Source organism: Podarcis filfolensis (assembly GCF_964270895.1).
Source record: "Podarcis filfolensis genome assembly, chromosome: Z".
Classification (NCBI taxonomy): domain Eukaryota; kingdom Metazoa; phylum Chordata; class Lepidosauria; order Squamata; family Lacertidae; genus Podarcis; species Podarcis filfolensis.
The window spans coordinates 25993618-26016471 of record NC_139617.1 but is presented as its reverse complement, the minus strand read 5'-3'; positions in this window follow the sequence as shown (position 1 = coordinate 26016471).

Sequence of the window (22854 nt, the reverse complement as noted above, 5' to 3'; positions counted from 1 at the left end):
CCAGGACATTCTTAGGAGCTTCCTCCCTCTATATGGAGGGTAGGGTTATCCTTAAAAAAGTTACGCTGAGGGCGCATTTAAATCCTGTAAATGCTTCACTTTTGTTTTGGAGGGAATGTTTGAATCCCTTCATGTGATGTGTCATAGCAATGAATGGGGCTTCACACATGCACATATATAAATTCACACACCAGAGATACACCACAGTATCTCTGTGGAGAACAGGTCGGTGTTTGCGTCTGCATAAAAAGAGCCAATTTACTGGATCAGAGCAAAGACCCATCTAGTCCGGTGGCCAACCAGGAAGCCCAGAATCACGAGTCCACTCTTGCTGATTGCCTTCTAGCAGGTGGTAGATTGCCCCTGAACCAGGGTATTCTATATAGCCATAATTGAGAACTGCCATGGGCAGGCATCTTCTCCCTACCTCAATGAATTTGTGGACTCTTGCTTTCCAAGCCTCCAAGTTTATTGGCCCAACCCCGGTTTGTGCCTGTGCATTCCACAAAGCAATTAAGTACTACATGAAGAACCTTTTCCATGGTCTGTAATTTCCCCATCAACGATAGTGGATTACCCAAAGTTCTAGTATTAGATGCAAGAATCTCCCCCTCCAACCACTTTGTGTTCAAGCCCTTGATCATCTTGGCTGCTGCCTTCGTGTTCCTTTTAACTGCAGAGATAATACATGAAATTGTAAGGCTTTGTTTGCAATTAGAAAGTTTTAAATATATTATGCCACCCACATTTCTGTTCTGTTTCTTCTGCAGTGAGTCCGGGGGTGCCAACTTGAATAAAATATTTGGAATGGGGTAAGTCCCATCCTAGGGATGCGGGTGGCGCTGTGGGTTAAACCACAGAGCCTAGGACTGTGCGCTGCTCTGGTTCGCCAGAAGCGGCTTAGTCATGCTGGCCACATGACCCGGAAGCTGTACGCCGGCTCCCTCGGCCAATAGAGCGAGATGAGCGCCGCAACCCCAGAGTCGGCCACGACTGGATGTGATGGTCAGGGGTCCCTTTACCTTTACCTATCCTGCACAATCGATCACATGCATGCAAATGGTATCATTTGAATGGCAATGCCTATCAATTTGGGGTGGGGGGTCTGGACTCCTTAAATATTTTCTGGAGGGTGGGGTCTGAAGGGACCACGGCCCCTAAGAGTTGACTCGTATGAATGAGTCCCTGTCTTCTTTAACACCCACCCACCCACACCCACCCCCCCACACACAAACAATAACATTTCTGGTATTTCTGATTAAAGGCCTCATTTCCTCCTCCTGATCTGTTCCAGATCCAGGCAACTCCAGGGCTTCATAAGGAGGAAGACTAATAAAGTTAACCCCTAAGGCTTAGAGGAAGCTAAGAGGAAGCTAAGCCAACTGAGGTCCCATCTCAGTTCTGGCCCCCCTCCGGTGGGTGCCATTGCCATTATAAGAGAACAAGGGAGGTGTTCATGGTGAGTTCAGGCACCTCATTTTCTAGAAAAATAGCACTGGTGATAATAACAGTCCAAAGCAGAGTGACACAAATAAGTTGTCTAAAGAACAAAACATAGAAACGCAGTGAAAGTCGGGGAGAGAATTTTATTTTGAAAATGTTCACAAGGTTTTAATGTAAACCCTCCTCCCCCCAAAGTGGCCACCTGGGCCACTTATTGTATCTCCTCGGTGAGCGGTAGTTGCGGCCTGACTTGGGGCCTCCCTCGCTGCTCAGACACAACACACCATTTTGAGCGCAGCATGTCTCCCTCAGCTGCCGTGGGGGCTCAGGGGATCCCACCAAACCTGCTAATTCAAATGAGCCAATCCATGGCAGCCTTAGGGCTGATGAACGGACCTGAGAGAGGCAGGCTTCACTCAGGTCTGCTCAGCAACTATAATTCCCAGCTGACCCTGCCCTCCTTGTTGCAGCAATCCCATTGCTAAGGCAAGTCAGGCGGGGAAGAGTGTCACTTAGAAGTTCAGTTATGAGGCACTAAATGGGAATAACATTTAAAAGATACTCAACGGTATACTTTTGAACAGGGGAAAACAGCAACAGCAATGTTTCCCAAAGTATAGTGAGGGGAAAGAGAAGAAACCTTTGCTTAATGTGTGTGTGTGTGTGTGTGTGTGTGTGAGAGAGAGAGAGAGAGAGAGAGAGAGAGAGAGAGAGAGAGAGAGAGATTAAAGATGACAGGAACTAGAACCACCTTTGCACAATAAAGTGAGGAGAACTGGTAGTCAGCAAACGTAGAGAAATGCTATACATCAGACAGGCTGGGGTTGCAAAGGCAGCTTGTGTCCATAAAATAAAAAATGGTGGTGCGGGGGAATCAATAAGCAAAAAGCGAAGGCCGTGTATGCACAGAGAAACATGGTTTTTAAAAAGAGACTAGGGTAAGGCTACCAAATTTTCTTCAATGAATTCGGGGACACTTTTCAACTTCCTACTAAATTGATGGATTGATTTGTAAATCCAGGGACTGTCCCCGGGAAATGGGGGCGTCTGGTAACCTTAGACTAGGGAGGACTTGTGAATAAAACTAGATTTATTACAGAACAAATGGGAGTCATTGAGCAGAAATAAGGAGTTGTTGTATGACAAGACTTTACTATCTAAGTTTCCTTATATCCAGGGTTGCCAGATCTCCAGGGCTGATCTGGGGTATCCAGGCGTTAATGCACCAGAGGCTTGTTTAGGTCATGTGTGTCAATAGCTGCTTCTCTGAATGCTGTGGCTGCTTCAACAGTCAGTTCTAGCCCAGGAGACTCAGGTTCTGTCCACACTTCAATTCGTCCTGCACTTTCTTAGCACTTGTATCACATCAGTAGCACTGAACCAAAAGTTTTTCATTTATATTTCAATACAGAAACACACAGACACACAAAATGCTTTTTTACCACTATATCAGAATGAACAAACAAAGCACATTAAAACTTGAAAAGAAATTTGGTCCCCTTCCTATCTGATCCTTTTTGGGGCTCTGGAACAGAGAAACACACACTTTCCCTTGTGGCACATTGTATGGCATTCCTCTTTAATCTCTTTCACCTCCACACCTTCAGTCTCCATCCATGCCTTGAGTAAAATTCAAGTTGTCTCCAGAGCCCATGGTTGTGCGCTTCTGGTTCTCTGCCCCAGACACTATTTTCTTTAAAACATGTCCCCCTTTTGCACTGACATGGGCATTGTATCAAACATTGTGTCATACATATGAGAAAAAGCAGTTTCTCTTTCCAGTGCCAATGTGTGTTAGATGTGTGACCACAATGCAAAAGCAGAGAATGACTGGCTATTGTACAACATCCAAAATTGTCCCTGCTTTCTTGGGTGCAGGGTTGGTGTCTTGTGCCACAGCCACCTCAAACTTTCTATATTATGGGCTGTGTGGATGGTCTTCCTTTAATGGCAATTAAATTATGGTCTATTTTTAACTTTTGCTTGCTGGACTCCCACTTGAGGGTTCCAGAGAAGTGATAACGGTATGCCTTGGAATGCCAGTTGCAAGAACATGGGTGTGAAAGAACTATTGCAATCATGTCTTGCTTGCAGGCCTCTGATTGGGACATCTAGCTGGTCACGGTAGTAAACAGAATACTGGGCCAGATAGACCTCTAAACTGATGCAACTGGGCACGTCTTATGTGATTATGATGGTTGTTGTTAAAAAACCGGAAAGGAATTTCCCCCTGCTCCGCAAGTTTTGCCTTCCCCATAGCAATTGTCACAACTTTGGTGGTTTTAGGCCTTGGGCGAAATCCTTTAATCTATCTTCCCTAAATGGGGGTTGGTGTGAAGTGGTGACTCACCCCCCACCCCGTGCGGCGGTGATTCCAGGGTTCCCTTTTAAAGGGGTTTGTGTGAAGGGAGTCACTGGCCATACACTGAAAGGTTGTCAGTTAACTCCCCTGGGTTGCACAGAAAAGGGCCCTGGCTTGCTGCGTAAACAAACGTCTTGCAGTGCCCCCTCCCCGGATCCAATTAACCCTGATGTGCCTCGGTCCCCCGGCTGGGAGGGATACACACCCAATGCCTAAGCCAAGGTCTTCCTGAAAGTGTTAATAAAGTTGTGGCCAATGTAAATCCCATAACACTTCATGAGTTATTCATTCCTTTTGGTGGTCTCTCGGGGGTCCGGGGGTCTCCGCCTGGGCATGCAATTAGCACTGATAGAAAAATTAACCACAAAACCACAAACTTTTTGGTAGCTATGATTGCATGTGGTAACTGGAACTGCCACACAGTTGCAAATACAGCAGTTTAAGGAATGTACACTCCAAAGAAATCTTACCTCACATCTTTGCGAAAGATGGGAGGGTGCTTTTTTGTTCTACTAGGTTCTTGTATTGTAACTTGAGAAAATAATTTTAAAATCTTTTCTAAAAACTGTGTCAAATGACTCTTGTTGGTCTTGCTGAACAGTTTCTTAATGAGCCAGAACCCAAATGCAAAGACCGCTGACTAGTTGGCTGCCTTGGGAATGGTAACTGTGAGTTACACACAAGGTCGCTATGCAGCTATCCAAGACTCCAGAGGCTAATGCTCTGAGTCAAAAGGGAGCCCAGAGCAAGAGAGCATGGCTGTCCAGGTAAGCAACTCAGAGGTGTTCTCTTCAGCGCAGAGGGACTGGCCTTTATCCTGAGGGGTTTGCTTTCTAGAATTTCAAGCCATAACACTTGTGGAGCCCTTTTCATAAGGACAGAGAAGCATTGGATAAGAAGCATCAGCTATTACAGGAGGGGGAAGAGAAGCAGAGGTTGTGCTTTGCAAAGAAGAATGGCTTGCAACTCTTGCAGAGGCCCGTCTTCTCTCTCTTTACACATGTACATTTACATCTGTGATATTACACAGGTGCTGTTGATAGGAACAGCAGTCAAAGTAGATGGTGCACAAGGGGACAATTCCAAAAAAATATAATAATAATCAATGAGGGCTACAACTTTAAAACAGAGTTTTAATGTGCAAAGCAGAGCAAAAATCTAAGTTCGCACAAAAGTGCTATACAAACCTAAGCCTGGTGGGGCAGTGTAACAGGACCACCATTTTGTTTCTTCAGTGGTAGTCCTGCCTGGCTTGGGCAAAGTCCCACACACCCGGAAAAATAAAAAAATGAAAGAGAAGGAGATTTGGCAGGATTTTATCTTAATGCCCAATTCCCTTTAATTGTGCGACCTGAATTTGTGAGTATGTGACTGAATCCCATAGGTAATATAATAATAACCTGGAAGTGTCCCTAATTCGTTCTCTGAACATCCATCTCTGACAAATAGAAAGGGTCCCTCCAGAATGATGCAATTCCACAATGTGTCATTGGCACAACAGTGCATTAGTGGTGAATTTGTTTTTGACTGCCCATGCATCCTTCTGCTTTACTAATTGTTCTGTGATGTTTCCCCAGTCTTACCACATTATTGCCGTATGGAGGGACACAACAAAAGTGGGAACCCCCCTAAAGAGTCTCAGAAAACTTGTGAGATGAAAATTTACAGGATTTTAACAGGAAGTTGCAGGACATGCATGAGCTGGAAACAAAGGAGTACATGAGCCCCAAAACATTTGCAGAAGCAAATGCTACTGATAGCAGGATTGAAAATAGTTGTGAATATTAAATAAGAAGGACGTCCAGACAGTCCATAAGAAAGATAAATGTTAAATTACCATAGTCCTTTCACAGAATATGCAGCTCTCATAGAAAATAAAAAAGGAAGGAAAGACTCTTTAGTCCCTTTTCCAATGAAGGTGTAAACGTAGTGGTGTAGACCACTTGGTCTACCCAACTGCCCCTGCACCTCTTTTCAGTATGCCAGCCAAGGAGTGCAAAAGCACTGGGGTCATCCACATTTGTCACCAGACTGCTGTCTTGTGGGTTAGATGTGCAACCCATAAAGGAGTCTGCCGATTCTTGGCAGTACGAAGAAGAACGACATCAAAACACCAAGTTGGGGGAGAGAGGTTTTCTGTCAAAGCAGTTGCTCCAATTGTACCACTGATAACCCAGTCTAGCACAGCTGAGTCTCGCAGGCCATAGCCCAGGGTTAGGGAATTGGAGGAATGCTGATCTTGATTTATTAAAATAAATTTTATTAAGGTTTATAATGAAAAATTTAATATATTTTCTCTATTTTTAAACTAACTAATAATTTTATCTATATACAATAAAAACATGCAAAGTGGTAGGGGGTGTGTGTGGAGAAATTGAGGAGGATAAAGAAAGAAAGAAAGAAAGAAAGAAAGAAAGAAAGAAAGAAAGAAAGAGAAATTAAAAGAGAAAGATAGAAAATTAAGATTCAGAAAGTAAAGAACTTCCAATTCTTCATCTGTCTGCTATATAAAAACAATATTCACTTCATCCAACCCAATATCACACCCACCAAACATAGTATATATTTTAATAAAAAAATTATTGATATTTTATTAGTTTTTTCAATTATAAAGTAATATAGTGGAACCTTGGCTCCCGAACAAACGAAAACCGGAGGTAATTGTTCCGGTTCTTTGGAATGTTCTTTGGAAGTCGAATGCCCAGCACAGCTTCCGCAACTTCTGATTGGCTGCAGGAAGCTGCTGCAGCCAATCAGAAGCCTTGCCTTGGTTCCCAGACTGTTTCAGGAATTGAACAGACTCCCAGAATGGATTAAGTTTGGGAACCAAGGTTCTAGTGGAACCATTCCACTGTAAAGTGATACAAAGAGAAAGAAGAAAGAACACAACACACAACTGTGTCAATGGGAAAAACATTATATTAAGATATAAAAAAATATATCAGCCTCTTGGCTACCATTAGAGCGCATAAAATCTATTTTTGTTGTCCCATTATTAACATCCATATAGTTGGTAAATGATATATCTTGATTTCAGTAAGGCTTTTGAAAAAAAAAACACCCATGATATTCTTGCATAGAAGCTGGTGGACTGAATGAGGATTCTGTTAGGTGGATTAGTAGCTGGCTGGCTGACCAAACCCAAACGGTTCCTCATCATCCTGATAAAAGGTAATAAGTAGGGTACTGCAGGGTTCTGTCCTGGGCCCACTGTTGTTCAATGTCTTTATACATGACTTGGACGAAGGAATTGAGGGGATGTTCATCCAATTTACCAGTGACACAAAACTGGGAGGAGTAGCTAATGCTGGGATGCAAAGTGACCTTAACAGATTGGAGAACTGGGCCCCAACTAACGAAGTGAATTTCAATAGGAAAGAATAGGAAGCAGACGTTTCAAGACCAAGTCTCGCTGTGCTTAGAGTAAAATTAATCCAATACATCTGCTTCCATTTTAAAACACTTTACAGTGGTACTTTGGGTTAAGAACTTAATTCGTTCTTAACCTGAAACTGTTCTTAACCTGAGGTACCACTTTAGCTAATTGGGCCTCCCGCTGCCGCTGTGGCGCAATTTCTGTTCTCATCCTGAAGCAAAGTTCTTAACCCAAGGTACTATTTCTGGGTTAGCGGAGTCTGTAACCTGAAGCATCTGTAACCTGAGGTACCACTGTACTTTGGCCTTGAAGGACATTAGAAGCTATGCAGAAAGTTTTCAGGAGAGAGTGGAAAGACTCCTCAAGCAAAAGAACCCCAAAACTTCTACTATCCATTTCCCAACTAGTCTGCTGCAAAGGAGCAAGTGGCACTGTGCTCTAAACCACTGAGCCTCTGGACGTGCCCAAAGATCAAGGCCTTTTGGGAAATGATCTATAATGAAATTAAGAAGGTACTTAAGTGTACTTTTCACAAGAAACCAGAGGCCTTCCTCTTGGGCATGGTAGGCCAATTGGTGCCAAGGAAAGATAGGACTTTTTTTATGTATGCTACAACAGCAGCAAGAGTTCTTTTAGCAAAGTATTGGAAGACACAAGAACTACCCACGCTGGAAGAGTGGCAGACGAAGGTGATTGACTATATGGGACTGGCCGAGATGACTGGCAGAATCCGTGACCAAGGGAAAGAGACGGTGGAAGAAGATTGGAAGAAATTTAAAGTTTACCTTAAGAACTGTTGTAAAATTAATGAGTGCTAAAATGTCATGGGTAATGTAAAACAGAATTGCAACGATAAACGATTGGGTTAGAAAAAAAAGGAGTAAAGAAATTGAATCAGAAGTATTTGAAATTAGGGGTTGCTGAAAAAGTTTAAAACAGGGATGCAGAAAAGGGAGGTATGGGGAAGTCGCCGAAATAAGGTTTAAGAAAAGAAAGGTGATGAAATTATACGTGTTTATATGTTTGTTTGTTAATGTGTCATGTTGTGAAGTGTCTGTTTTTGTTTGTTAATATATGTTGTAAAACCAATAAAAATTTATTATAAAAAAAAAAAAACAAACCACTGAGCCTCTTGGGCTTGTGGATCAGAAGGTCAGCGGTTAGAATCCACCTGATGGGGTGAGCTCCCTTTGCTTGGTCCCAGGTCCTGCACACCTAGCAGTTTGAAAGCATACTAGTGCGAATAGATAAATAGGTACCGCTGTGGCGGGAAGGTGAATGGTGTTTCCGTGTGCTCTGGCACTTGTCACGGTTCTCCATGCGCCAGTAGCAGTTTAGTCATGCTGGCCACGTGACCCAGAAAGCTGTCATGCGGACAAATGCCAGCTCCCTTGGCCTGAAGCAAGATGAGCACCGCAACCCCATAGTCGCCTTTGACAGGACTTAACCATCCAGGCGTTTTTTTACCTTTACCTTTTTACCTGCTGCAAGGTAAAACTACCCACTGTATAGAAATTTGTTCATGTATGCAGCTACAGCGGTAAGAATGTTACTTGCCCGAAAATGGAATGAAGAAGAAGTCCCAGCCAAGGAAGAATGGATATAAAAAATTATGGAATATGCAGAAATGGCGAAACTTGCTGGAAAAATAAGAAATCAAGATAAGAAACTTATAATAAATGAATGGAAATGGTTTATTGTATAAAAAATAAACTATAAACAAATAAGATCACTGGCAGGATGATTGAATTAACCAGAAGTTTTATAACAATATATATTTAAAGTACAGTCATACCTCGGGTTACAGCTGCTTCAGGTTGTGTTTTTTTGGCAGGTTGGGTTTCAGACTGCCGAAACCCGGAAGTACCGGAATGGGTTACTTCTGGGTTTCGGCGGTCAGGCATGCACAGAAGCGCCGAATCACAACCTGCACATGCGCAGACGCGGGTTGTGAATGTGCATCCCATAGATCACGTTCGCAATCCGAGTGTCCACTGTATATACTTAATTAGCAAATTCAGCTAATTTTGATATTCAGAAATACTTTAAAACCTCCTTGAATGTTTCTGGCGTTTGTTCCAACCTACAGCAGGAGGAGAAACACAAATAGAGTTACATCTCCGATATGGACCATGATCAAACATCCAGGGAAGCATCCTGGCTCTTTTACCACACTTAATATCATACACATAGCAACATTCTGCAGCTGCCTAAGCATGGCTGGGGTCTAGCATGGGCTAAGGCAATCGTTCTCAGATTGACAGACTGTTGCATACTTGCAAAATCTTTTCCTGTGGCGTTTTGCCAATTCCTCTGACAGGTACTGGCAAGAGTCTTGAACTAAGACTGGGCAGACCAGGGTCTACAGCCACACTAGGCCTTGAAGCTAAATGGGAATAAGTGGGAGACGTACTGGAAGCCAATGCAGATCTCTCAGGACCGGTGTTATGTGGTCCATAAGAACTTAGACACCCCAAATCTCCGCCTCCCCTCCCTTCACCTCCCTTCATTGTCGCTTTCTTCACTGCTCGATGAGGAGCTGCTTCTCAGAATCTCTGGGGGCTCTCTGTACGTCCATGCCTCCCCCACCCTTCTGAGTGGCATACTCCAGGCCTTCGCCCACTTTACAAAATCCACCTCCCTGGCGTCGGGAGGTGTGACTTTGAGGAAGATATTGCTCTCCTCCTTCTCCTCCTCCACCGGATATCCTTGTTCAAGAATTTTTTCCCAAACCCCCCAATATGGATCTGACTCCTCGGAACGTCGCTCCACATCAGAGGTCTCAGCAACTTCATTCCCCGTTCCCTCCTCCTCCTCGGAGGATTGGAATCCCTCAAAGGTCCCCTCGTCGTCTGTAGATTCGAACACCTCTGTGAAAAACCTCTCTGGGGGTTTGGGCTTGTCTGGGAAGAGACCGTGGAACTCCTCTATGAGATACGCCTCCGTCACCTGCTCCGCAGGAATCCACGCGTTTTCCGAAATGGGAGCATCCTCCCAAGCAACTAGATATTCTAGTTGATCTCCGTTCCACCTGGAGTCCTGTATCTCCGTCGCTTCATTATATTGTTCTCTTTCTTCTACGCTCGGTGAGGCGGGCTCCTCCTGCTCCCTCTCCGGGAAGCCGTGCCCCTCCCTGTAAGGCAACAGCAGTGACCTGTGAAACACCGGCTGTATCCTCATGTTATCCAGCAACTTAGCCTAAACGCTACTGGGTTGACCTGCTGTGTCACTTCAAAGGGGTCCACCCTCCTAGGCTGCAGTTTCTTGCACCCCCCTCTCAGGGGTAACCCCTGAGATGACAACCACACCTTGTCCCCCACCTGGATGACCTCCCCTGGTCTCCTATTTTTGTCTGCCTCCTTCTTGTACGCCTCCTTGGCTCTCTCCAGAGTTTTCTTGAGCTGTTGGTGTATGGCCTCCATCTCTTCCGCAAATTGCTCTGCGGCTGGTACACTCCATTCCTCCTCCTCCCGCCCTGGAAAGGCCCTGGGGTGACACCCGTAATTGGCAAGGAAGGGACTCATCCCTGTGGACACGTGTTCAGCATTATTGTACGCAAACTCTGCCAGTGCTGGCTTCTCCACCCAATCATTCTGCCTCTGATTGACGCAACAGCGCAAGTACTGCTGCAAAATAGCGTTCGCTCCCTCCACCTGTCCATTAGTTTGTGGGTGCCTTGCTGTCGAGAAGCTCATGTCTACCTGCAACAAACTCATGAGTTTGCACCAGAAACGCAAGGTGAACTGTCTTCCACAATTGGATCTTACCCTAGAAGGGACCCCATGCAGCCAAAAGATGTGATCCATCCACAAACAACTTTGCTGTCACTACATGAGAGCATGCCACAAAGTGACACATTTTGGTCAGCAGATCCACCACCACCATAACTGCCGTCTTTCCTCTGGACAGGGGCAGGTCCATCATGAAGTCTATGGATATCACCTCCCATGGCCTCCCAGGCGTTGGCAAGGGTTCTAGCAACCCCGCCGGGGCCGCCCTTTCCCTCTCTGACACACGTCGCATCCTCTTCCATAATCCCGCACATCCTCCCTTACTCTGGGCCACCAAAAATCTGCACTGCTACCCATGAGCAACCGCAAAGACTCCCGGAATGCTGTCAGATGTGCAGGTGGTTGCTCGTGAGTAACCAAGCAAGACTCCGACCTGTCTTTTTCAGGTTTTATTGGTGCAAGCTATTTACAGTGCACAACTCCAAAGTTCATGTCCGTCTTAGTCACTTGCAGATTCCAGGAGTGCCCCTTTCCGGTTTCTCCCTCAGCATAATAATAATAATAATAATAATAATAATAATAATAATATAATATTTATACCCCGTCCATCTGGCTGAGTTTTCCCAGCCACTCTGAGCAGCTTCCAATCAAGTGTTAAAAACAATACAGCATCAAATATTAAAAACTTCCCTAAACAGGGCTGCCTTCGGATGTCTTTTAAAGATAAGATAGCTGCTTATTTCCTTCACATCTGAAGGGAGGGTGTTCCACAGGGCGGGCGCCACTACTGAGAAGGCCCTCTGTCTGGTTCCCTGTAACCTCACTTCTCACAATGAGGGAACCACCAGAAGGCCCTCAGCGCTGGATCTCAGTGTCTGGGCTGAATGATGGGGGTGGAGACGCTCTTTCAGGTATAAAGGACCAAGGCCATTTAGGGCTTTAAAGGTCAACACCAACACTTTGAAATGTGCTCGGAAACATACTGGGAGCCAATGCAGATCTCTCAGGACCACTGTTATGTGGTCCATAAGAACTTAGCCACCCCAAATCTCTACCTCCCCTCCTTATGTTTCACCCCTCTGCGCAAGCAGAGTGACGGAAGGGTCGTTTGTGGTTGAGGCTTTCTCCATTGCCGGACTAGGAGCTGCTTCTCAGAACGACTGGAAGTTCTCTGTACCCCCCCCTGCCTCCCTCCCCCTTTCCAATGGCAGTTCCCTGGCAGACTTTAAGTGAAGAAACTTACCCAGTAGATTCTTCCGAAGCCACACTCAGACCTGCAGCAGGAGGAAAAACAAAAATAGAGTTACATCTCCAATATGGACCATGATCAAACATACAGGGAAGCATCCTGGCTCTTTTACCACACTTAATATCATACATGTAGCAGCATTCTGCAGCTGCCTAAGCATGGCTGGGGTCTAGCATGGGCTAAGGCAAAAGTGCTCAGATTGACAGACGGTTGCATACTTGCAAAATCTTTTCTGTGGCTTTTTGCCAATTCCTCTGACAGGTAGTGGCAAGAGTCTCGAACTAAGACTGGGCAGACCAGGGTCCACAGCCTCACTAGGCCCTGAAGCTCACTGAATGCCGAGTCACTGCCTCTCAGCGTGGTGGTGGGAATAAATGGGGGGGGGGGAGGAGAACTATGTACCGCCCCTTGAGGACTTGGCAGAGCAACGGTTCCACAGTAGCATCGCTCCAAAGGGGCGGAAGACCTGCTTGGCTCAGAATTGGGGATGGGAAGCAAGGATCGGACACTTTAGCAGCAAGTTTCTGTCCCAAGAACCAAAAATATGGCTAAGCGGTTAAGGATAGGGGTGAGTTTTCCCTCATGAATCTAAGGCTTGCACCACATAATTCATAATAATATATAAGAGCGGGGGAGGGCGAATAGGGAGCGCGTGTTGAAGACCAAATCTTGCTGTGCTTGGGGTAAAATTATGCAGTTACATCCACTTCCATTTTAAATCACTACTTTGGCCCTGTAGGACATTAGAGGCTATACGGAAAGTTTTCAGGCGTGGAAAGAAACCTCAAGAAGAAGAACCCCAAAAAGAAAGAAAGAAACTTCTGCTGCCCATTCCCAGTTAGTCTGCTGCAAGGAGCTGCATAATACTGAAAGGAAGGAAGGAAGGAAAACAGAAAGAAAGAGAATGTAATGGTTATCTCACGATATTGAAACTTACCGGTCGGACTCCCCATGGGTGTTTCTGGCCTTGGTTCCTGAGGCAGATTCTGTATATTGGTCTCCATGTTCAATTCTGCCTCAGAATCATCCATTGCAGTAGCTTGATCCAGTTGAGATGTTTGGGGCTGAGGACTAGAAGATCTCTCTGGCAACCTGATAAAAGAAACATCTTGTCAGGCATGCAAGGTGGGGAAGACATATGTGGATCAAACCGCCACTTACTCCTCCATGCCAGAAAAGAAGTTAGGCTGTCAGAACAAACCAAATAAAATAACAGTTACAGATAGGTAGCCGTGTTGGTCTGCCATATGTCCTTTTATTCTTTGGCGTAAGGTTTGGCCTGTTTGTCCAATATAGAGAGCTGAAGGACACTGTTGGCATTTGATGGCATATACAATGTTAGACGATGAGCAATTAAATAGTACCGAGATGGTATGTGTGATGTTGTTGGGGCCAGTAATGGTGTTGTCCGGGTGTATGTGGCAGCAAAGTTGGCATCTGGGTTTATTGCAGGCTCTGGTGCCAGTGTCCGTGTTACGTCTGGTTGTAGTATTATTGTGGGTTAGGAGTTGTTTAAGATTGGGTGGCTGTCTGTAGGCAATGAAAGGTCTTCCTCCCAGAGCTTGAGAAAGAGAACTGTCATTGTCCAGGAGAGGATGTAGATCTCTGATGATGCGTTGTACTGTTTTAACTTGGGAGCTGTATGTGATGACTAGAGTTGTTCTGTTATTTTCTTTTTTGGGTCTGTCTTGCAGCAAGTTCTCTGTGGGTATCTGTCTGGCTCTGTTGATCTGTTGTCTAACCTTACGCCAAAGAATAAACTGACATAAATCGGACATCAAGAATCACAAGACAGAGAAACCAGTAGGAGAACACTTCAATCTCCCAGGACATTCTATACAAGATCTCAAAGTAGCTGTATTACTACAAAGGAATTTCAGAAATAGACTGGAAAGAGAAGCTGCTGAATTGCAACTCATTACCAAACTTAAAACCATGGAGAGACCTGCTCTGAACAAAGACATTGGATTCTTATCTCATTATACATGACAAAGCCGTTTTTCACCTTCTCACCCCTTGCTTTTTCCTGTAAGACCTATTGCAGTCGTTAAGAGTCGTCAACAGGCTCATCACAGCTATCTGCCAATCACCCATTCCCACCACCCTTCTGAGTAATACCCCTCCCCACCTTCTCAATATATAGAAGGATCTGGCAACTTCTGTTTCAGTGTATCTGAAGAAGTGTGCATGCACACGAAAGCTCATACCAAGAACTAACTTAGTTGGTCTTTAAGGTGCTACTGGAAAGAAAATTTTTTTTTTGTTTCAAATAAAATAAGTTCTTTATAGACACAGGGCAAAAATTGAGCCATAAGTATATATTGAGCCAGTGTTGCAATGGACAACTGTGTAGTGAAGAATGGATTTTTAAGGGAGTCTTTCTGGGGTGCATGTGTTTGGAATTGCTATGCCCTCATATGCTGAGGCAAAACATGGGGAAACTTATCAATGTCAGTTGAACGGCAGGCACGCTTTAAATTTGCAAGGAGGGATTAAAAAACTTTTTATCAAATTGCAAACTTTCAAAAGAAAAAAAGTTGCATGGTCCCTCCGTAACTTTCTGTTTACACAAGGTGGCAGTGCACTGTTGGGAACACGAGGAAAGCTTCAGGCTGTGGAAGTGTGCATCTCGAATGGGCTCACAGTAAAAGCGACTGCACGGAAGCAGCGTCAATATTGTCCACGTCTTTTGCAAAGACTTTAAGTGAAGAAACTTACCCAGTAGATTCTTCCGAATCCACACTCAGACCTGCAGCAGGAGGAGAAACATAAATAGAGTTATATCTCCAATATGGACCATGATCAAACATCCAGGGAAGCATCCTGGCTCTTTTACCACACTTAATATTATACACGGAGCAGCATTCTGCAGCTGCCTAAGCATGGCTGGGGTCTAGCATGGGCTAAGGCAAAAGTGCTCAGATTGACAGACGGTTGCATACTTGCAAAATCTTTTCCTGTGGCTTTTTGCCAATTCCTCTGACAGTTAGTGACAAGAGTCTTGAACTAAGACTGGGCAGACAAGGGTCCACAGCCTCACTAGGCCTTGAAGCTCACTGAATGCCGAGTCACTGCCTTTCAGCGTGGTAGTGGGAATAAATGGGAGGGAGAAGAACTATGTACCGCCCCTTGAGAACTTGGCAGAGCAACGGTTCCACAGTAGCTTCACTTCTCTCGATCACATCAAAGTTGATGCATCGCTCCAAAGGGGCGGAAGACCTGCTTGGCTCAGAATTGGGGATGGGAAGCAAGGATCGGACACTTTAGCAGCATGTTTCTGTCCCAAGAACCAAAAATATGGCTAAGCGGTTAAGGATAGGGGTGAGTTTTCCCTCATGAATTTAAGGCTTGCACCACATAATTCATAATAATAAATAAGAGCGGGGGAGGGTGAATAGGGAGCGCGTGTTGAAGACCAAATCTTGCTGTGCTTGGGGTAAAATTATGCAGTTATATCCACTTCCATTTTAAAGCACTACTTTGGCACTGTAGGACATTAGAGGCTATACAGAAAGTTTTCAGGCATGGAAAGAAACCACAAGAAGAAAAACCCCCAAAAGAAAGAAAGAAACTTCTGCTGCCCATTCCTAGTTAGTCTGCTGCAAGGAGCTGCATAATACTGAAAGGAAGGAAGGAGGACAACAGAAAGGAAGATAATGTAACGGTTATCATACGATATTGCAACTTACTGGTCGGACTCCCCATGGGTGTTTCTGGCCTTGGTTCCTGAGGCTGTATATTGGTCTCCATTTTCAATTCTGCCTCAGACCTTTCAATACCAGACATTACGACAGTGGGCATCGGTCCTCTTTTTGAAGGAGTGCTTATTTCCTGGTTGGGAACATCTAGGATTCCAGAGTCTGAGGCCCTCTGAGATGCAGAAGGATGCAAAGCTGAATCATCCATTGCAGTAGCTTGATCCAGTTGAGATGTTTGGGGCTGAGGACTAGAAGATCTCTCTGGCAACCTGATAAAAGAAACATCTTGTCAGGCATGCAAGGTGGGGAAGACATATGTGGATCAAACCGCCACTTACTCCTCCATGCCAAGAAAAGAAGTTAGGCTGTCAGAAGAAACCAAATAAAATAAGTTCTTTATAGACACAGGGCAAAAATTGAGCCATAAGTATATATTGAGCCAGTGTTGCAATGGACAACTGTGTCGTGAAGAATGGATTTTTAAGGGAGTCTTTCTGGGGTGCATGTGTTTGGAATTGCTATGCCCTCATATGCTGAGGCAAAACATGGGGAAACTTATCAATGTCAATTGAACGGCAGGCACGCTTTAAATTTGCAAGGAATGATTAAAAAACTTTTTATCAAATTGCAAACTTTCAAAAGAAAAAAAGTTGCATGGTCCCTCCATAACTTTCTGTTTTCACAAGGTGGCAGTGCACTGTTGGGAACACGAGGAAAGCTGCAGGCTGTGGAAGTGTGCATCTCGAATGGGCTCACAGTAAAAGCGACTGCACAGAAGCAGAGTCAATATTGTCCACCTCTTTTGCAAAGACTTTAAGTGAAGAAACTTACCCAGTAGATTCTTCCGAATCCACACTCAGACCTGCAGCAGGAGGAGAAACACAAATAGAGTTACATCTCCAATATGGACCATGATCAAACATACAGGGAAGCATCCTGGCTCTTTTACCACACTTAATATCATACACGGAGCAGCATTCTGCAGCTGCCTAATCATGGCTGGGGTCTAGTATGGGCTAAGGCAATAGTGCTCAGATTGACAGACGGTTGCATACTTGCAAAATCTTTTCCTGTGGCTTTTTGCCAATTCCTCTGACAGGTAGTGGCAAGAGTCTTGAACTAAGACTGGGCAGACCAGGGTCCACAGCCTCACTAGGCCTTGAATCTCACTGAATGCCGAGTCACTGCCTTTCAGCATGGTAGTGGGAATAAATGGGAGGTAGAAGAACTATGTACCGCCCCTTGAGGACTTGGCAGAGCAACGGTTCCACAGTAGCTTCACTTCTCTCGATCATATCAAAGTTGATGCATCGCTCCAAAGGGGCAGAAGACCTGCTTGGCTCAGAATTGGGGATGGGAAGCAAGGATCGGACACTTTACCAGCATGTTTCTGTCCCAAGAACCAAGAATATGGCTAAGCGGTTAAGGATAGGGGTGAGTTTTCCCTCATGAATTTAAGGCTTGCACCACATAATTCATAATAATATATAAGAGCGGGGGAGGGCGAATAGGGAGCGCGTGTTGAAGACCAAATCTTGCTGTGCTTGGGGTAAAATTATGCAGTTACATCCACTTCCATTTTAAATCACTACTTTGGCCCTGTAGGACAATAGAGGCTATACGGAAAGTTTTTAGGCGTGGAAAGAAACCTCAAGAAGAAGGATCCCAAAAAGAAAGAAAATAACTTCTGCTGTCCATTCCCAGTTAGTCTGCTGCATGGAGCTGCATAATACCGAAAGAAAGGAAGGAGGACAATAGAAAGAAAGAGAATGTAATGGTTATCATACGATATTGCAACTTACTGGTCGGACTCCCCATGGGTGTTTCTGGCCTTGGTTCCTGAGGCTGTATATTGGTCTCCATGTTCAATTCTGCCTCAGAATCATCCATTGCAGTAGCTTGATCCAGTTGAGATGTTTGGGGCTGAGGACTAGAAGATCTCTCTGGCAACCTGATAAAAGAAACATCTTGTCAGGCATGCGAGGTGGGGAAGACATATGTGGATCAAACCGCCACTTACTCCTCCATGCCAGAAAAGAAGTTAGGCTGTCAGAACAAACCAAATAAAATAAGTTCTTTATAGACACAGGGCAAAAATTGAGCCAGTGTTGCAATGGACAACTGTGTAGTGAAGAATGGATTTTTAAGGGAGTCTTTCTGGGGTGCATGTGTTAGGAATTGCTATGCCCTCATATGCTGAGGCAAAACATGGGGAAACTTATCAATGTCAATTGAACGGCAGGCATGCTTTAAATTTGCAAGGAATGATTAAAAAACTTTTTATCAAATTGCAAACTTTCAAAAGAAAAAAAGTTGCATGGTGCCTAAATAACTTTCTGTTTGCACAAGGTGGCAGTGCACTGTTGGGAACATGAGGAAAGCTGCAGGCTGTGGAAGTGTGCATCTCGAATGGGCTCACAGCAAAAGCGACTGCACAGAAGCAGAGTCAATATTGTCCAGCTCTTTTGCAAAGACTTTAAGTAAAGAAACTTACCCAGTAACCTCTTCCGAAGCCACACTCACACCTGCAGCAGGAGGAGAAACACAAATAGAGTTACATCTCTAATATGGACCATTCAGGGAAGCATCCTGGCTCTCTTACCACACTTAATATCAAACACGGAGCAGCATTCTGCAGCTACCTAAGCATGGCTGGGGTCTAGCATGGGCTAAGGCAATAGTGCTCAGATTGACAGACTGTTGCATACTTGCAAAATCTTTTCCTGTGCCTTTTTGCCAATTCCTCTGACAGGTAGTGGCAAGAGTCTTGAACTAAGACTGGGCAGACCAGGGTCCACAGCCTCACTAGGCCTTGAAGCTCACTCATGTATTTAAGGCTTGCACCACATAATTCATAATAATAAATAAGAGCGGGGGAGGGTGAATAGGGAGCGGGTGTTTCAAGATCAAATCTTGCTGTGCTTGGGGTAAAATTATGCATTTACATCCACTTCCATCTTAACTCACTACTTTGGCCGTGTAGGACATTAGAAGCTATACGGAAAGTTTTCAGGCGTGGAAAGAAACCTCAAGAAGAACCCCAAAAAGAAAGAAACTTCTGCTCTCCATTCCCAGTTGGTGTGATGCAAGGAGCTGCATAACACCGAAAGAAAGGAAGGAAGGAAAACAGAAAGAAAGAGAATGTAATGGTTATCTCACGATATTGAAACTTACCGGTCGGAATATTTAAAGTCTCTGTGGACGTTTCTGGCCTTAGTTCCTGAAACCTACTCCGTAGGTACCTCTCCATTTCCAAATCTGCCGCAGACTTTTCAATACCAGGGACTACGACCAAGAGCATCGGTATTCTTCTTAAAGAATATCTTCTCTCCCGGTTGGGAACATCTAGGATTCCAGAGTCTGAGGCCCTCTGAGATGTAGAAGGATGCAAAGCTGAATCATCCATTCCACAAGCTTGATCCAGTTGAGATGTTTGGGGCTGAAGACTAGAAGATCTCTCTGGCAACCTGAAAAAAGAGACATCTTGTCAGGCATGCAAGGTGGAGAAGACATATGTGGATCAAACCGCCACTTACTCTTCCATGCCAGAAAAGAAGTCAGGCTGTCAGAACAAGCCAAATAAAATAATTTCTTTATAGACACAGGGCAAAAATTGAGCCATAAGTATTTATTGAGCCAGTGTTGCAATGGACAACTGTGTAGTGAAGAATGGATTTTTAAGGGAGTCTTTCTGGGGTGCATGTGTTAGGAATTGCTATGCCCTCATATGCTGAGGCAAAACATGGGGAAACTTATCAATGTCAATTGAACGGCAGGCACGCTTTAAATTTGCAAGGAATGATTAAAAAACTTTTTATCAAATTGCAAACTTTCAAAAGAAAAAAAGTTGCATGGTCCCTCCATAACTTTCTGTTTTCACAAGGTGGCAGTGCACTGTTGGGAACACGAGGAAAGCTGCAGGCTGTGGAAGTGTGCATCTCGAATGGGCTCACAGTAAAAGCGACTGCACAGAAGCAGCATCAATATTGTCCACCTCTTTTGCAAAGACTTTAAGTGAAGAAACTTACCCAGTAGCTTCTTCCGAATCCACACTCAGACCTGCAGCAGGAGGAGAAACACAAATAGAGTTACATCTCCAATATGGACCATGATCAAACATACAGGGAAGCATCCTGGCTCTTTTACCACACTTAATATCATACACGGAGCAGCATTCTGCAGCTGCCTAAGCATGGCTGGGGTCTAGCATGGGCTAAGCGGTTAAGGATAGGGATGAGTTTTCCCTCATGTATTTAAGGCTTGCAACACATAATTCATAATAATAAATAAGAGCATGGGAGGGGGAATAGGGAATGGGTGTTTGAAGATCAAATATTGCTGTGCTTGGGGTAAAATTATGCAGTTACATCCACTTCCATTTTAAATCACTAATTTGGCCCTGTAGGACATTAGAAGCTATACAGAAAGTTTTCAGACGTGGAAAGAAACCTCAAGAAGAAGAACCCCAAAAAGAAAGAAACTTCTGCTCTCCATTCCCAGTTAGTCTGCTGCATGGAGCTGCATAACACCGAAAGAAAGGAAGGAAGGAAGGAATACAGAAAGAAAGAGAATGTAATGGTTATCTCACGATATTGAAACTTACCGGTCGGACTCCCCATGGGTGTTTCTGGCATTGGTTCCTGAGGCTGTATATTGGTCTCCATGTTCAATTCTGCCTCAGACCTTTCAATACCAGACATCACGACAGTGGGCATTGGTCCTCTTGTTGAAGGAGTGCTTATTTCCTGGTGGGGAACATCTAGGAATCCAGAGTCTGAGGCCCTCTGAGATGCAGAAGGATGCAAAGCTGAATCATCCATTCCACAAGCTTGATCCAGTTGAGATGTTTGGGGCTGAGGACTAGAAGATCCCTCTGGCAACCTGATAAAAGAAACATCTTGTCAGGCATGCAAGGTGGGGAAGACATATGTGGATCAAACCGTCACTTACTCTTCCATGCAAGAATAGAAGTCAGGCTGTCAGAACAAGCCAAATAAAATAATTTCTTTATAGACACAGGGCAAAAATTGAGCCATAAGTATATATTGAGCCAGTGTTGCAATGGACAACTGTGTCGTGAAGAATGGATTTTTAAGGGAGTCTTTCTGGGGTGCATGTGTTAGGAATTGCTATGCCCTCATATGCTGAGGCAAAACATGGGGAAACTTATCAATGTCAATTGAACAGCAGGCATGCTTTAAATTTGCAAGGAGGGATTAAAAAACTTTTTATTGAATTGCAAACTTTTAAAAAAAAAGTTGCATAGTCCCTCCATAACTTTCTGTTTGCAAAAGTTGGCAGTGCACTGTTGGAACACGAGGAAAGCTGCAGGCTGTGGAAGTGTGCATCTCGAATGGGCTCACAGTAAAAGCGACTGCACAGAAGCAGCGTCAATATTGTGCACCTCTTTTGCAAAGACTTTGAGTGAAGAAACTTACCCAGTAGATTCTTCCGAATCCACACTCAGACCTGCAGCAGGAGGACAAACACAAATAGAGTTACATCTCCAATATGGACCATGATCAAACATACAGGGAAGCATCCTGGCTCTTTTACCACACTTAATATCATACACGGAGCAGCATTCTGCAGCTGCCTAAGCATGGCTGGGGTCTAGCATGGGCTAAGGCAAAAGTGCTCAGATTGACAGACGGTTGCATACTTGCAAAATCTTTTCCTGTGGCTTTTTGCCAATTCCTCTGACAGGTAGTGGCAAGAGTCTTGAACTAAGACTGGGCAGACCAGGGTCCACAGCCTCACTAGGCCTTGAAGCTCACTGAATGCCGAGTCACTGCCTTTCAGCGTGGTAGTGGGAATAAATGGGAGGGAGAAGAACTATGTACCGCCCCTTGAGGACTTGGCAGAGCAACGGTTCCACAGTAGCTTCACTTCTCTCGATCACATCAAAGTTGATGCATCGCTCCAAAGGGGCAGAAGACCTGCTTGGCTCGGAATTGGGGATGGGCAGCAAGGATCGGACACTTTAGCAGCAAGTTTCTGTCCCAAGAACCAAAAATATGGCTAAGCGGTTAAGGATAGGGGTGAGTTTTCCCTCATGAATTTAAGGCTTGCACCACATAATTCATAATAATAAACAAGAGCGGGGGAGGGCGAATAGGGAGCGCGTGTTGAAGACCAAATCTTGCTGTGCTTGGGGTAAAATTATGCAGTTACATCCACTTCCATTTTAAATCACTAATTTGGCCCTGTAGGACATTAGAAGCTATACAGAAAGTTTTCAGGCGTGGAAAGAAACCTCAAGAAGAAAAACCCCAAAAAGAAAGAAAGAAACTTCTGCTGCCCATTCCCAGTTAGTCTGCTGCAAGGAGCTGCATAATACGGAAAGAAAGGAAGGAGGACAACAGAAAGGAAGAGAATGTAATGGTTATCATACGATATTGCAACTTACTGGTCGGACTCGCCATGGGTGTTTCTGGCATTGGTTCCTGAGGCTGTATATTGGTCTCCATGTTCAATTCTGCCTCAGACCTTTCAATACCAGACATCACGACAGTGGGCATTGGTCCTCTTGTTGAAGGAGTGCTTATTTCCTGGTGGGGAACATCTAGGATTCCAGAGTCTGAGGCCCTCTGAGATGCAGAAGGATGCAAAGCTGAATCATCCATTCCACAAGCTTGATCCAGTTGAGATGTTTGGGGCTGAGGACTAGAAGATCCCTCTGGCAACCTGATAAAAGAAACATCTTGTCAGGCATGTGAGGTGGGGAAGACATATGTGGATCAAACCGCCACTTACTCCTCCATGCCAGAAAAGAAGTTAGGCTGTCAGAATAAACGAAATAAAATAATTTCTTTATAGACACAGAGCAAAAATTGAGCCATAAGTATATATTGAGCCAGTATTGCAATGGACAACTGTGTAGTGAAGAATGGATTTTTAAGGGAGTCTTTCTGGGGTGCATGTGTTTTGAATTGCTATGCCCTCATATGCTAAGGCAAAACATGGGGAAACTTATCAATGTCAATTGAACAGCA